Source organism: Zingiber officinale, chromosome 7A (genome assembly GCF_018446385.1).
Source record: "Zingiber officinale cultivar Zhangliang chromosome 7A, Zo_v1.1, whole genome shotgun sequence".
Lineage (NCBI taxonomy): Eukaryota > Viridiplantae > Streptophyta > Magnoliopsida > Zingiberales > Zingiberaceae > Zingiber > Zingiber officinale.
In genome coordinates, this window is record NC_055998.1 from 126,422,813 (window position 1) to 126,437,994 (window position 15,182).

Consider the following 15,182-nt stretch of genomic DNA (forward strand, 5'->3'; position numbering starts at 1 on the left):
AAGTCAAAAAGACCATCAGCGTGTCGAGCAAGAGCAAAGAAGCAGTGAAAGAGGGGAGCGGACCAGAAAACCTCGCAAACTTCGCAGAGTATTACAAAGCCACACAAAATCTTTATGGAATTGGGAGTTAGCTGACCTAAGGGGATCTTAAAGTAGCGGTACACTCCAGACAGAAAAGGATGCGGGGGTAGACGAAGACCAGATACAAATTGCTCAGTAAAGAAAGTATAAAAACCAGGTAGGGGATCGAAGTACAAGTTCACACCAGTAGGGATAATGGGGTGAAAGCTAGTAGGGATTTCGTAAGTGTACCGTAGGTCATCCCAATCCAACTCAGCGAAAGTTGAAGCATCGGGGAAGTGCTCCGCCAACAAGGAAACCCAAGAAGGAGAGGCCATTGCAAGGGAGATTATCTCAGGAGGTAGAAGGAACAAACGAAGAGAGGGGGCTAGGAAAAAAGGAAGGAGCACGGCGTGATCTCGGAGAAAGTCAGTCGACGGCGGCGTTTGAGCGCTCCGTGGTGATGACGAAGCATAACAGAAGGGAGAGAGGAAGAAGATACTTATAGGTATGGTGGAGGAAGGATATTCTCGTACGTTAACAACGGATGGTGGATACAGGGGCGGAAATAGACAAGGAGCGCTCTACGATGAGCCTCGAGAATATAACTAGAGGGCATTATAGGAAAGGCAAAGGCTCGAAGTACGAAGCGCCTCATGAGGTACGAAAAAAGAGGAAAGAGAAAAAAGGGGGAAAAGGGGCACACTCAGTTCAGCCAACTTTTCGCCAAACAGGTGATTGCCTCGTAAGGACAAAGGTGGGCGGAAGCGGCCGTCAGAGAGAAAGGTGGAGCAGATCAGCGAGCTTCATGGACATGCGTCAAAGACAAAAAGTAAAAGCTGACCCTCACCAGGCTCGGTATAAAAGCGACTATTGGGGGGAGAGCAACGTAGCAAAGGCAAAATAAGCAAGGGCAAGCTAAGTACAGCCATCCAAAGTTCAGTAAGACCACGCGAATAAGTATAATCATGGAAGGTTCAGCATCAACACATAAAAGGTGAACAATACAACATATCGCCAATCATACAACATCCGGGGAAGAAGGCGTAGAATCAACGGAGGCCAGCGGAAGGAGTACGGGGTCGGCCAGCACTATGGGGAGAGACGCAGGATCAGCGGATGCATCAGGTGCAGCAACAGGAGGGGCCTGGGCAGAAATATCCCCGGGAGCTGGATCGTCCGCAGGGGGAGGAGCCTCCAAGAGGAAAAGTCCCTCATCCGCTTCGAAGGAAGGGAAGGTTTCCTGCGGCAATTCCCTGGTTAGGCGAGCTGTGTCCAAGAAGGTGGCAGGAGGTGCCGAACGTAGGAAACCTTGCTCAAAGGCCTATCTGACCCCACCAGCGGCCCTATGACAGAGCAACAAAACTATCCAGCGTCCCAGCTTATGGAGGAAGAAGGAAGAGCGGACGTAGGCTAGTCTGTACGCCTTTAGCCGCTCTGATTCGTCAGCCCGGTACACCTCCAAACTGTTCCGGTTCTCCGCAGCCTCGGCGCGGGCCACGGACAAATCGCTCTGGCCTTGAGACACCGCTTCCTGGGCCTTCGATAACTCCGCTCGCAAGGATTGGAGAGTGGCTTGGCAAGCTTCCCACTGAGTCCGCATGGCTGCTTCCCGGCTAGCGGCAGCACTAGCCAGGGCCTGGGCATCGGCCAACCCCATTTGCAAGAGCTCCTGACCTTGCCGTAGCAGCATCAACTCCTCTGATTGGGAGAGCAGCTCTGCCTCTCTGGCTTTCAGCTCAGAAACTGTCGTCTGATGACGATCCGCTTCAGAAGCCAAGGAAGAAGACTCACTCATCTTCAAAGCCGCCTCCAACTGTTGAAGTTTAGCAAAGGCAGCATGGGAAATGGCCCGAGCAGAGGTCGTCGACTCCCCGGCGGCACGCAGATAAGCATCCAAGCTTCCAATAAAAGGCTCGGGAGGAGTTGAGGAAGCCGCAGGGGGCTCTAGTTCCCGAAGACATGCCTTGAGCACCGCGTTTTCTCGTTGAAGCTCGGCCGCTCGTTGCACGGCTCTCAGACTCGCGGAGCAGGTCTGCAAGTGGCCGGAAGAAGAGAAAGGAGGTTACAGAAACACACGGATACCAGGAAGAAGAAGAGAAAGAGCTTACCGCTACCAAGGAGAGAGCAATTTGATCAAACTCCTCCAAAGGGAAATTGCTCTCCCAGAACTGCTTATTGGCTGATTGCCAGGAGATGGCCAAGTCCCCACAGAAGTCGACCCTACCAAAGATAGGCGATAGGTCGGCAGCGGGCACGTAGGCCGGGTCAGTCTCTGAAGGGAGCCTCCAGGAAGCTTCAAAGGCCAGGTCTGCAGAAGCCAGGTTCAGAGACGGCAGGGCCGAGCTCGGAGGCCCAAGAAGAGGAGAGGCGGAGGGAGCCAGCGAGTCCGGGGGCTGATCGCCAGAGGACGAAGGCGGGGCAGGCAATGCACTCTGGATGGGCATCGGAGCGGTCAGGTCCATTGGCGGATCTGCCACCTCCAGATCAGAGGCCTTCTCCCGGGCCAAGCTTGTCTCCTGGGTCGAGCTCGTGTCCGAGGACCTGGTGGGGGAAGAGATGCTCACTACGCGTTGACGGCGAGGAGGTGGAGGAGAAGTTGCGGTGACTGGAGCCATTCTCTTGCCCTTACGCGTAAGGCGCAGCTTCATAGTAGGAGGGAGCGGAGGCACTTGCCCTGCTGGCGATGGCTCGGGTGCGGGTTGATCAGAGCGGCGGGGTATGGCTGAGTCTGCAGGGCTGGAGGCTCGTGGCTCAATAAGCGCCGAGGCATCTACCGTCTCGGAGGTTTGGTGTCCCGAGGGCTGTGGACCGGCGGAAACAACGGGGTCAGAGGATAGGCCTTGTGTTAGCTCCTCATTCAGAGCTTGCAGAACGGCCACCGAGGGTGTCTCCTGACTGGCAAAAGAGCGAGGAGGGCAGCCACTACAAATATAAGAGGAAAAAGCACCTCAGTTAGTGAAGAGCAATATACAATAAATAACAACTTACCAAAAGGAGCTCCGATTTTCGTGGAAACAGGGCTAAGACCAAAAGCGTGCAGAATGCCTTCTAGCATCAGAACAGACAGGCGAACAACAACACCTTTCAGCTTGTCCGCAGCTGCGGAGCAGGCAGGTTCATGGACATGCAAAGGGAAGTCTGAAGCAAGGATGGGATGCCATTGGGAAGGCACGGCTAAGGGGACGGGGGGTTTGAGGAAGAAAAAGCGAGATCTCCAGCCTTTATTGGAAGAAGGAAGGTCATCAAAAAACTTATGGCCCGGCTTGGCCTGAACGTTGAATATCCCCGCCTCGGCTCGCCGGAAGGAATAGAAGTGATGGAATAGTCTAGCAGTCAAGGGAATTTGATAAATGCGGCACAAGATGATGGTTCCGCAGACCGCTCGGAATACATTGGGGGCAAACTGAGAGATACCAATACCGCAATACTGGTGAACCATCAAGGGTAACGCATAGAGGCGAGATCTGGTTGAGGGGTGTGAGGCAGATGCAGACCGCGATAAATAGGACGAGCTAAGCTGTGCAGGAGTCGGAGGATCACAACTGTCCGTCAAGGGTAATCATTGCATACCAGGGAGATGTGCGGAGGCGGAGTTTCCTAAGCGAGAGGGTGCTCTCATAACCAATGGCAGCCTGACAGATGTCCTTCACTACGAGACAAAACCCCTGTGTAAAGGCGAAGGTTCCTAAACAAGAAGATGCCTTCACGACCAATAGCAGCGCGACAGGTGTCGGGGATATACGACAAAGTCCAGCGTCTAACGTTTTCTGACAGGATGGCAAGTTCTGGAAGCAAGGCGGGTGCATAAAAAGGAGATTCCTCGTACGCGGGTACACGCACTCTCGTCATTTTTCCTTTCACAACTTTTCATTTTTCGACTCTCTCTGTTTCTTCTGAGGAAAAAGGGACCTGACTTGAGCGTCGGAGGGCCTGATCCGGGGACTTTTTCCCTAGGTTATGGTCTCTAACGTGAGAAGGGGGATTGTCTGAGTGTGCGCAGGGTCCTGCAGCAGCGTCAGCCACTCGTGGGAGCCGGGTCACCTACGACTTTCCGTCAACAACCAGGCCACCGCGACCCGCCTCCGTCCGACTCAACCTTCGGACGGGATCAATGACCACATCAAACTATGGAGACGAGGACAACAGTAACGATGTGATCAAGATGAAGTTGCAGGTCGAAGGGATCCAGCTGACGGATAAAGATCATAAAGATCACAAGAGAAAGTCCGATACCACATTGCAGAACGCACCAAAGAGAACTAGATTCAATCTTGATCTGAACATGCTCACGAGGAGGAGGAGGAGGAGGAGAAAGATGGACGAGGACGACGAAAGCTGCTCCGAGCGATCTAACAGACGAGACCGGCTTTGTTACTCCCAGCCTTCCACCGGAGCTGCTCTAGCTGGTCACTGTTCGATTGACGTTGGAGGAAAGATTCGAGCTTGCATCGAAGAGGATTGTGTTGAAGGTCCAACGAGCATTTGCCGAACCAGTCGGCAAGGGAATCTACCGACTGGTGGTGGATGAACCGGCGACGGAGGCAACTTTTTTCTTCTCGGAGGGGTGTTTTGAGAAGAGTGCTGTTGGAAGCTCGTTGGGAAACAGTTCAAAATGGCGGGGGCGGGAATGTGAGGCTGTATGCGGAGGGCAAATTGGGAAATGTAAAGGGGTTTGTCTTCTTGGGGTCTGTTCTTCCGGGGAAGATCCCTGTGTTGTACAAATGTTAGGGTTAACAAAACGCCTCTAGCAGGCTACACAATTTCATCGAGTCACAAGTTTTATAAGTTGAAAGTTGTCGAAAGCCTCCGCGGAAGTCACACGGGCATAGTTGCGTTGAAATTCAAGTAATAGATTTGTATCATATAAGGTTCCGATCCCTGTGATTCATTCTCTTTAGAAATAAATTTTCTCCACCTAAAAGATCGTTCAGTACCATGATTTACCTCCTTTTTACAAGGCCTTGTGAAGGACAATGAAGGAGCATCTCAGATGAACATTATTACCTTTTGCATCACTGAACATTGTCGAAACACAAATTACAGGTACAAACATATCTAATAAATTAAGATCAGGACAAACAATAGAAAATAAAAAACATAGATAAAAAATATTTAATAAAAAGTCAAGACATATATTAAAACAATAATTTAAGAGATTCTTTTTACCTTCCAAGAAACATCAGAGGATGACAAGACCACCCTTACCATGACTCAGCTTCCAGGGATTTGAACCAAAAGGAGGGGGAAGGGAAGAATACAGAACTATACACCAAGTAATGGAACAAATCGCCCATGAACACCCAGTTGGTACTATAATATTTCAAGCATTTGAAATAGCCAACAATCGCCGCATTTGGTATACAACGGCCTCCTCAACTTCAACAATTGGCACATCACTTAAACCGGTATGACATCATTCGAAGTGTCTTCGCAACTCAATACTATCCCATCAATACTGGCTGGGATGATGCAACCGGTCCATTGGCATCCAGTCGAGACTGGTTCATGGGGAGGAACAATCATGAGCACGTTTGCATTCCTTCGAACAACTCCCATCACACTTACAGTACTTCCTTCCTTGATATACCTACAAACAATAACATCCAAACAACTCTCATCACACTTTTCCTGCTTAATCTTCAGTTATGTTAGTGATTAGTGAAGAGAGTATCATCTGAGGTAGATAGAAAAGGGGCCAGGGTAGTGCAATTGTTATTCCAATGAGGCTCCCAGTAAGACACTAAATGATTGAAATAACAGCTATGACAGACAATTTATAATCATTGAAATAAATAAATTACCCTTCTTTCACACGCATTACGCGATCATCACTTGAAAGATTCCTCTGAGCCAGCCATTGAAGAAACTCAGGTGAGGACTCTTTCTTGCTCGGGTCAATGTTTAAAACAGTAGACTCGTTGATGTATGTAGTAACCTTTGCACCATAACCAGTCTTTACCAATGCTCTTAATCCAGACTGGAAATCTGATATGTAGAAATCAACTACATGCCTCTGCCAAAAGTTAAACATCAAATTCAACACAGTCCAGAGAACCAAAGAGTAGTAGTAGAAGCTGTTTCCAATGTCTCTGTAGTTAAGAGAGATTTATTTCAACCATATCAATTGAATAATCTATATGGAAAAATGATAGATAAGCATATATTCCACTTCATTGATCAAGGATTTATCAGACCAAAGGATGCAAAATAGACAGAAAAATAGAATGCATCGCTTACCTCTGTTGCTCTACGACCCCAAGTAAAACGACGATGCTGCGAATTGGCCGGCTTAGAGTTCCAACCCCTGTACTCATATAGACTTGTAGATGTGTACACACATCTAGGTACTCTTGTGAAATTTGATTCCAAGGGAACACTTCCACAGGTAACGATCTGTAAATTATTTAGAGAATGAGGATTAGGGATAAAGATAGATATATGAAATGACAAGAATGATAATCAAGAATCAAACCATAAAACTTATGCATACATGATCTCTCTATATATAACGTGTTACAAGGGTCATAAGTGAAGCTTATGTTATTTGCCTGGATGGTATTTGGACCTGCTGTTCTGCACTGATGAATAGCTTCTCCAAATACTCTTACCATAAAACTTTCGAAGAAGACAATGACTATTCAAACAATGTATGACTCCATATATCCACAAAGGAATCAGCAATGACAGTGCTCATGACACTTGTGCATACTCTGAGTTCAGCTGAAGCAATTCACTATCTTGTAGTCAAGAGCAATGGTTAATGAAATAGTATCTTAGCAAAGGATAACCAACCAGCATACTGGGTGGAAAGAGGGGAGCGATTAGGATATACAATCTTAGGCAGAGAAAAATTGATCCAACAGACCAAAAAGAAAACATTGATCCAACTCATATTCCTAAAATGAAGGAAAACCTAATTCATGTGGCTTAAGCATCATCAAGGCATTGTTCTTAGCTGAAAGATACCTACCCCAGAGACCTTGATGTATTGACCATCTTTAGCAGTTCTTAACTCGGCATCAGGGTAGCTAGCAATGAAATGAGTCAAAGCTCTTCTTCCCCAACAGAGGGTTCGAATAGAAAATCCTGCAATAACAGCAAGGAGAGACAATATTAATAAGAAGAGTGTCATCAACAGCACCAAGAATAATTCAAGTCCAAACAGATGCATGAGAATTAAGATCCCCTAATCAAAATCCAGAGTTTATTACCCTTAGAAGAAAATTTTTCTTCTTTGTTGATAGTAGTAACAGCCTGTTTATATACAGTTGAAGTGCTATGTATCTTTGCTGAACCACTGGATTCCATTGGACCAGAAACTTTACGAGGGGCCGCAGATGAACTTAGAGGGGCTGAAGAAACAGGACCGGATGTTATGAGTCCTGTTGTAGGGAGAGTAAGGGGACCAGAATTATGGGAGGCTGTCAGGTTGGTTCCTCCAGATTGCTGACCCGATAACTTCTTCATAGAATCACTCTGTTTGTTTAGAGGTCCAGAATTGGACTTTTGCCTATTTGAGCTACCAGTCCCTGGTACCGAAATTCGACCAGGTGATTGGCTAACCCGGTTGCTAGAGTTGGGATTGACAGGTCCAGAATAAGAGGCAGCACCCCCAAATGAGCCTGTCCTGCTAGGAGCATTTGTCACTGGGCCAGACTTTTTTGATCTTGAGTTGTCTGTTGGTATGTCAAACATCTTTGCAAGTTCTCCAGATTTCTTAACATCTCCACCAGTGTATGGCATAGCCACAGAGCTCATAGTTGGAGGCTTCTCTTTCGGCTGCCCAGGGCGGCCTGATACATACAAGCCATTGCTGAGTTGATGTGATGGGAATCTGGATCCCATTGAGTTTTGTTTATATGCACCTTCAACCTCTCTAGATTAGTGCAAACCTCCTCATATAAAATTTGATATTGATATACGTTGCAGCAACTCCAAGTCACATTGGATTCTAATAGAAAAAAGTCTTATTCTGCTGGAGCCATCATGGCATGGCGTTGTAACTGGAGGGATACTTAGAAACTTCAAATAATCCTGTTAAGAAACATTAAATCGTGAAAAAAATAATGTAAAATATGTTATAATTCATGTTTGGGATGTATTAATGTGAAAGAAATAGGGTTATATATATATATATATATATAAATATAAGCCCAGTAGTGCATATCAAAAACTGAGAAGTTTTTGATGCATTATTTCAGATATTACTCAACAAGATGGGATGCATATAATATCTACTCACAACCATCGATATGTGCAGGGAACTAAAGCAACAGTGTTGAAAATGAGATATTTAATACAAGAACACAAAGCAACAAGAATGAGTTGGATCAAGGGTGTCATTCTCTGCAGTGATATTGGATGGATCAAGGTATAGTTTTAGGCTCGCAAACAACTGAGGCATGATCCAAGAATGGAGCTTCTATAGGCTAAATACAAGCAATTGATGAAAAATTATTAAGAGATTGATGAGGGAAATATCAGATAATCTTTAGGGAGATCCTATACACATATTCAACAGTTATGATCTGCTTTCAGATCTTACTGTAACTCCATAAGTTATCTCTTCACATCTACCTTTATGAGATATGTTCAATGACAATCAAAGGACTATATAGTTGGACAAGTTGAATCAATTGAAGTTGAAGTTGTGCGATGGATACAGAGCAGCAAAAAAAACTATACTGGACATGATTAAAATGTGATTTAAAGGATCATGAAATCACTAGTTATATACCCTTGCATTGTTCAGTTGCAGGATGAGATCAATGTAGTCAGCCCCAAACAGTTAGGACTTACTCAGCTTGTTATTGTAGTTGTTTATAAATTATCATGGAGGTGTTCTTAACTTATTAGGACACTAAAGCTAATCAAATATTAGGAGAATCTATCCATGTAGTATTTCCCTCTAAAAGGAAGGATTTCCCTTTAAATAGAGTGAGATTTTGAGGTAAATGATATAAAGGATGAACTTGGAAAGTTGAATAGTTTACCAATGTCATTGCTGATTTACTCTTTATTTTGTTTTTGTTTAGAACCTAAATCTCAATCCAAAATTTTCCAGTAGAAAGTCCATATTATAGATTAAAAAGGAATATAATAGTGTACAAGCCTAAATTTATGGCGGCTCTCCATAGGGTTTAGTAACTTATATAATAATTTCTTCCAGTCTACTTTTTTTGGGTCTTAATATAAACCAAAACATTTACCCGGACATGAAGCCCATTTACCCCAGCAACAGCACAATAAAAATGCATCTTCCAAGACATTTTGTTAATGGAAATTCAAGTTTCTAAAAGAAGTGTAACTTCATAAAGCAATAATTTGCCTATGTTTGATAATTGATTGGATGAGATAATTTTGTTCGTAGAATATTGTTTTTATTGATCCAACAAAAGAATTTTACAAAACTTTCAGTTCTCAGTCCCACATGCGAAATCAAGTCATTAAAGTTTTTATCAACAGTTTGTTTTTATTTCTTCTATTGATATCAAAGAATTAAACATATTAGTCCATAATCTTGTGCTGATTGGGTGACTGAGTCTTTTGTCTCCTTTCATTAATGAGATACTCTACTTACTATCTCTTTAAATTTTCTAACAAAAGGATGCTGGAAACACAAGATCAACCAGTAAATAATGTGCATATGTGAAAATGAAAAAAAAAAAGAAGTAATTACAGAATAGACAGTAGAGAGGGAGAAAATAAAACAAAATTGAAGATCCTTTGTCTGTAAACTATGCAAGAATTTTCACTGGCAAGTGGCAAGTATCATGAGAAGTTAAGCATTGCAGAAACAACATTTTAAAGAGTCACAAATTTTATATCCAAGATCAAAATTCATTCCACTAAGTTATATGGAAAATCAATGGAATTAAACTAGGGATAGAAATATGAAAATTGACATAGATTAGAATTAGTAAACTGCAAGAGGAATTTCTCATATCTATTTTCTAGTTCAACCAGTCAAAGTGCAGACGGGAACAGAGAAAATTATGGAGTATGAGAACACTGAATATTTGCTTCTTCCTTATCTATATGGATGAAATGATACATTTTCTTGATATCCTAAATACCAAATTTCCATGGATTTAAAAGTCTACAAAATGACCATTGATTGAGGACCTGAGGTTCCATACAACTTAAACATATAAAAATAATAATGACACAGTAAGCAAAACCTATTCTATAATTTCACATAAATCAACTCCTAAATAACATTCAATTCAAAGGAGAGTTGCTACTTATGTGGAAGATCAAGTGTACTAGAACTGGTACTCACACGGACTTAGTATGTTGAGCATTGGTTGACTGATAAAGTTGAGAGATTGGCAGGATTGTGCCATTTGGGCATGAGATACTAGGTTCATATCATGAAAATAACTTATTTATATGCAACAGTGAGGTTCTCTTTTTTAGCCCTTCTTGAATCCTACATAGCATGGGGGCATTTTAATAGAATTAGCCCACCTTTTCTACCAAGCAGTTAATTTCATAGATGTGAAAATGAAATATATTAGGATATCTTAAGATTTTGAATAAGGGCTTGGGACGGAGAGAAGCTACACATAAATCAAGGTGTTATCTACTATGAATAAAAGATATAAATTTTTCTCTTATCTAGTGGGGAACATGGGTCAGCGCCCATGTCCCACATTCCTTATTGTGTTTCCAAGTACTACTCCCTTGGCAAAGATCTTGAGAAGAATATGTGACCGGCTATGCAACATCATTAACAATGGGATGCCACTATTCATTCATCTGCCATATCAAAAGACCATCAAAAACATGATGTAAGCTCTCTTATGCCCGCTTGTCAGCATATTCTTCTTTGAACAGTGTATATCCATTGCATAAAATGATTACAGCTAAAGAATTGTCTTATCATAACACAAGTTGTAAGTTCACTCTATATAGAATAGAATTTATGAGTAACATATCTAAATATATAGTTTTCCTTTTTTTCTTCTACATCAAGTGATATCTGAATCAAAGATCCTATCTTTGTTTCTTGTTTAACTTTATTTTTCATGCAATTTCTCCAAAACTTCAGATCTTAAATATTTGAAACTAAGTAACTTTTTTTTGTACTATATGGTATAATGAAACTACTCATGTTTGTCTATATACAAATAGCTCTTGGAAGGATTCTTGGCACTTATCTTTTATAACTCAGCTACACAGGTACCCCATGTATAAGGTTTCTTTTTTCTCTCCTGTTTATGTCACATATATATCAGAAAATGCATCAATAAATCTTCATTAAACTGCTCCCACCTTTTGAACTGAATGTTAATAACAAATATAGAAGCATGGTGTGAAAAAAAAAAAAACTCACTGAAGACCTTGATATCCCACAACTTACAAGAATATTCTGATCAATTAAATTAATTGTTAAAAATTGATAATTTTGAACAAGTGGAGAATCCACATAAGGAGATTAATATCTTAGAATTGACAATCCACCACATTGAGTTTAACTCCCAATTAGCAGTTTAAGGACATTGGCATGGATCGAGTTACATGTAATATGGTCATAAGAAGGTGAGTATAGCCCCCACGGGTTGGCGCAATTGGTACCTACATGGGTGTTTACTCCAATAGATTTTGGGGTCAATTCCCAACGGATGCAAAATGCCTCATTGGGTGTCTGACCTCCCATACAAAGGGCCACTGCACTAGAGCAAAATGCCCCTGTGATTTACCTGCCTGTATCTTGTCGTGGGACCAGCAATACTGGGCCGCTTGGGGTGAGCAATATCACCTTTTGCTCCAATAAGAAGGTGATTATAATTGGGCTAAGTTTGATAGATATTTGGGGTGGAACTATAGAAATGTCTAGAATGCATAACAATGAATATAAGGAAAGGTAGAACTAAATTTCAGATGTCAATATAAATCCCATACCCCTACACCTAAGTTGATTATTAGCAGGGGAAAAAACAAGAAGATCTCTGAAGTGTTAGAAGTTAAAGTTCTTGGTTTAGAGATCCTTCAGATAAAATCTCATAAAAAATTTGTTGCTTTGGTTGATTGATCAAGCAGCCACACCATATTTCCTGTTGTCCCTATGAAGCCTCTTTATTAATGAGTCTATAATCTTAACTTTCATGAACACATAAAAAGGTTTATCACTGTTAAGCCATGATTGGACAAGTATTTAATGATAACATTAAGAACCTCTACTATAACTAATTAAATTGTATATAATGGCCTTGCTACCATATGCCCAATTAAGGGCTAATCACTAAATTGTACTCATAGTTCCGCTAGTTAAAATGTCATTTTTGTTGGGATCAACTTCTTCACAAGCCAAACTTTAGCTATACATTTAGACTCCAAAGGGCCAGAGCATTAGTACAAAACTTGACTTTTTTATTTCATGGACAAGCTCATTTAAGGATTATTTAAGCATGTGGACCTATCCATGCATCACCTCATGAATTGAAAGTTATAAATTAACAATATTGGGATCAGAGTTCATAACATCTAAATTCAACTCGTAATAAGTTATTTTCATGTACTGCAAAATACATGACTTGTAAGGTTAAATTTGACCATCGTGTTTGAACTTTGCCCATGTTTGATTTCAAAACAAAATTTTGACTAGATTTAGATGTGAAAGAGAGATGCCCATCAGCTTGTTTTGCAGCATAGTTGGCCTGATCTACAACTTAGCTTGTCTAGATATGCAGACCAGACATGTTTGGTATATTAACGCTTGAGATTCAAGTTATATAGTAACTCAAACTTGAGCTTGATCAAAATTTCCCAAGGCCAGGGTTCCTTACAGTCACAGAAGACTAGGGAGTGTTAATGATTAGACTGTGTACGTAATGAAATATTCATAGTGAAAGGAAGAGAGGGAATGCCAACCCTAAAGGCTACAGATTAGTTGGCCGCAATAATTATTGAAAGTTGAAGAGGGCTGGAGAGACGCTGCAAAAATCGAGGGAATTCCAGAACTACAATCATGCAACTGCAACTGAGCGGGCCGGAAAGCCGTGGCTGCCTATTGGCGGGAAATCAAGGGGGGCGCCGCTAGCCGTTGGAGAGATGCCACCGTCCGCTAGTAAAATGAACGCCGCCGTCGCCTTCTGGAGAGAGTCTAGCCCGCGAGATGGAGAGACTCAAGAGAATGATGACGGCAGGAAAAAAAAAACATAGTTTTGCGGGTTTTCGATCTTGTCTCTTGTCTCGCTATCAAAGCTCCCTTTTGACAGGAATTACTCGACAAAACGGGAATTACTACTCAGCATCGCGAATATATATATATATATATATATATATATATATATATATATATATATATATATATATATATATATATATATATATATATATAGCAAAAACACTACTATGGAAACGATCGATTACCGATTTGCATTGGTCAACCAGCAAGCATTCGAGACAGAGCAAAACCATAAATCCAACCATTTCTATCATCAATCACGAAGAATGAAAAAACTAACCCACATGCACATCCAGCCGCACTCAACTCAAACAAATTCGAAACCAAAATTAATAAACATTCCCATTCCCCAATAAAAACCTGACCTTTCTCACTACCCAGATCTAAGAATCTCACTAACCAAGAGAGCCACACATCCCAATTCCCACATTTTAGAACCCTGCAAACGGGTCCGCCTTGACGAAGGACGCATGAGAAAACACCAAGTACAGCTTGGAACTCAGATCGAAAAACAAAACAAAAAAACAGTAAACGGATTTTTTTTTTCGCACACCTTCCAAAGCGGCAGACTGGTGACCGATCGAAACCGAATGCGACGATCTTCTCCGGCCACAATCGACAGGTCGCCCTGTTCAGTCCTATGCTGCTGCAGCGACGGTCTCTCCCCACACAAGACACGACCATTAAAAGGGCACAGACAAGGAAGTAAAAACACTCGACCCACCCTCCCGATTTTGTATCGTTCCTTTTCATCCTAAAAGACCAATATGCCCCTGACCATAGAAGTTACTTCCAAAACGCCACGTGGCAGACCTTTAGTCAACTTTTGTATGAAATGACTAATCTACCCCGATCTTTTGTTCCGATATATTTATTATTTTTATTTGTTATGGTGTCTTCTTCAAAAAGGGTTGGATGGAGATGTGAAAGGCCAACAAACTCTTCAACTATTTTTATTTTATTATTATTATTATTATTAGCATCTTTTTTCTACTATATTTTCATTTCTTTATAATTTTCCTTTTTAAAAAAATAATAACAGTGTGTTTGGATGGATTGATGCAGCAGTTCGGATCAACAATTAAAATGTAAATTAATTTGTTTTGTGTTATTCTATTGATTGGAACATTTTTGGCACTGGATTTGATGGATTAGGTAGGTCATTCCGTCGGCAGATGATTATCATACCAAAATTAAATATCATAAATAATATTAAAATCTTTTTCTGCCATTTTTGTTTTTTTTTTCCTTTTTTTAATAAAATAATCTAGAGGATTTTAATGAATTTGAGGCTTTAAAATTTAACCACGTCAAAAGTATTTAAATTTGCTAGAAAGTTTAGTGAGCGGCATTGACGATTATGAGCTTAATCATAAATTCATAATTCATATAATTAGGTACGATTTAAATAATGAAAAAGGTACTAAAAATAATCATTATCAAAGACTAAATATATGTATTTATATGTAGATGAGTGATCAAAAGGTACTCTTATTTATTAGAGTAAATTATGTGGCAAATTTAAGAGGATAAATCATGAGGGTATTTGTCTAACAATATGTAGGGACTCAAACTATTATTTATATTCATTAATTGATTTATAGACTAGTATTGTTTGGGTAGTTGGTCTTTACTATAATAGAAAATAAAATTATTATTTATATTCTTTATCAACTTGTATCCATAATTGATTTATAGATGATTACGGTGCTATGATTTTATTTTAAAACTTGCTATTTTAAAAATATTCTCTTAACTTAAATGGCAGCTCAAGATAATCCTCATAAAAACCTTATATTCCCTGAATAAGTTTAGAGCATCTAAAATTAGTTACAAATTTATCAAAATCATATCAATTTAATTTAAAAATATTTGAACACAACTGTATAGCTATAATCATAATTATCACAACTTAGTAAATATTAAA

At 41.1% G+C, this 15,182-nt stretch overlaps 1 pseudogene; it reads right to left on the reverse strand.

Moving 5' to 3' along the window:
* Nucleotides 1-5,174: 5,174 nt before the first annotated feature.
* LOC122002422 lies at nucleotides 5,175-13,965 on the reverse strand (annotated as a pseudogene).
* Between the last annotated feature and the right edge of the window lie 1,217 nt (nucleotides 13,966-15,182).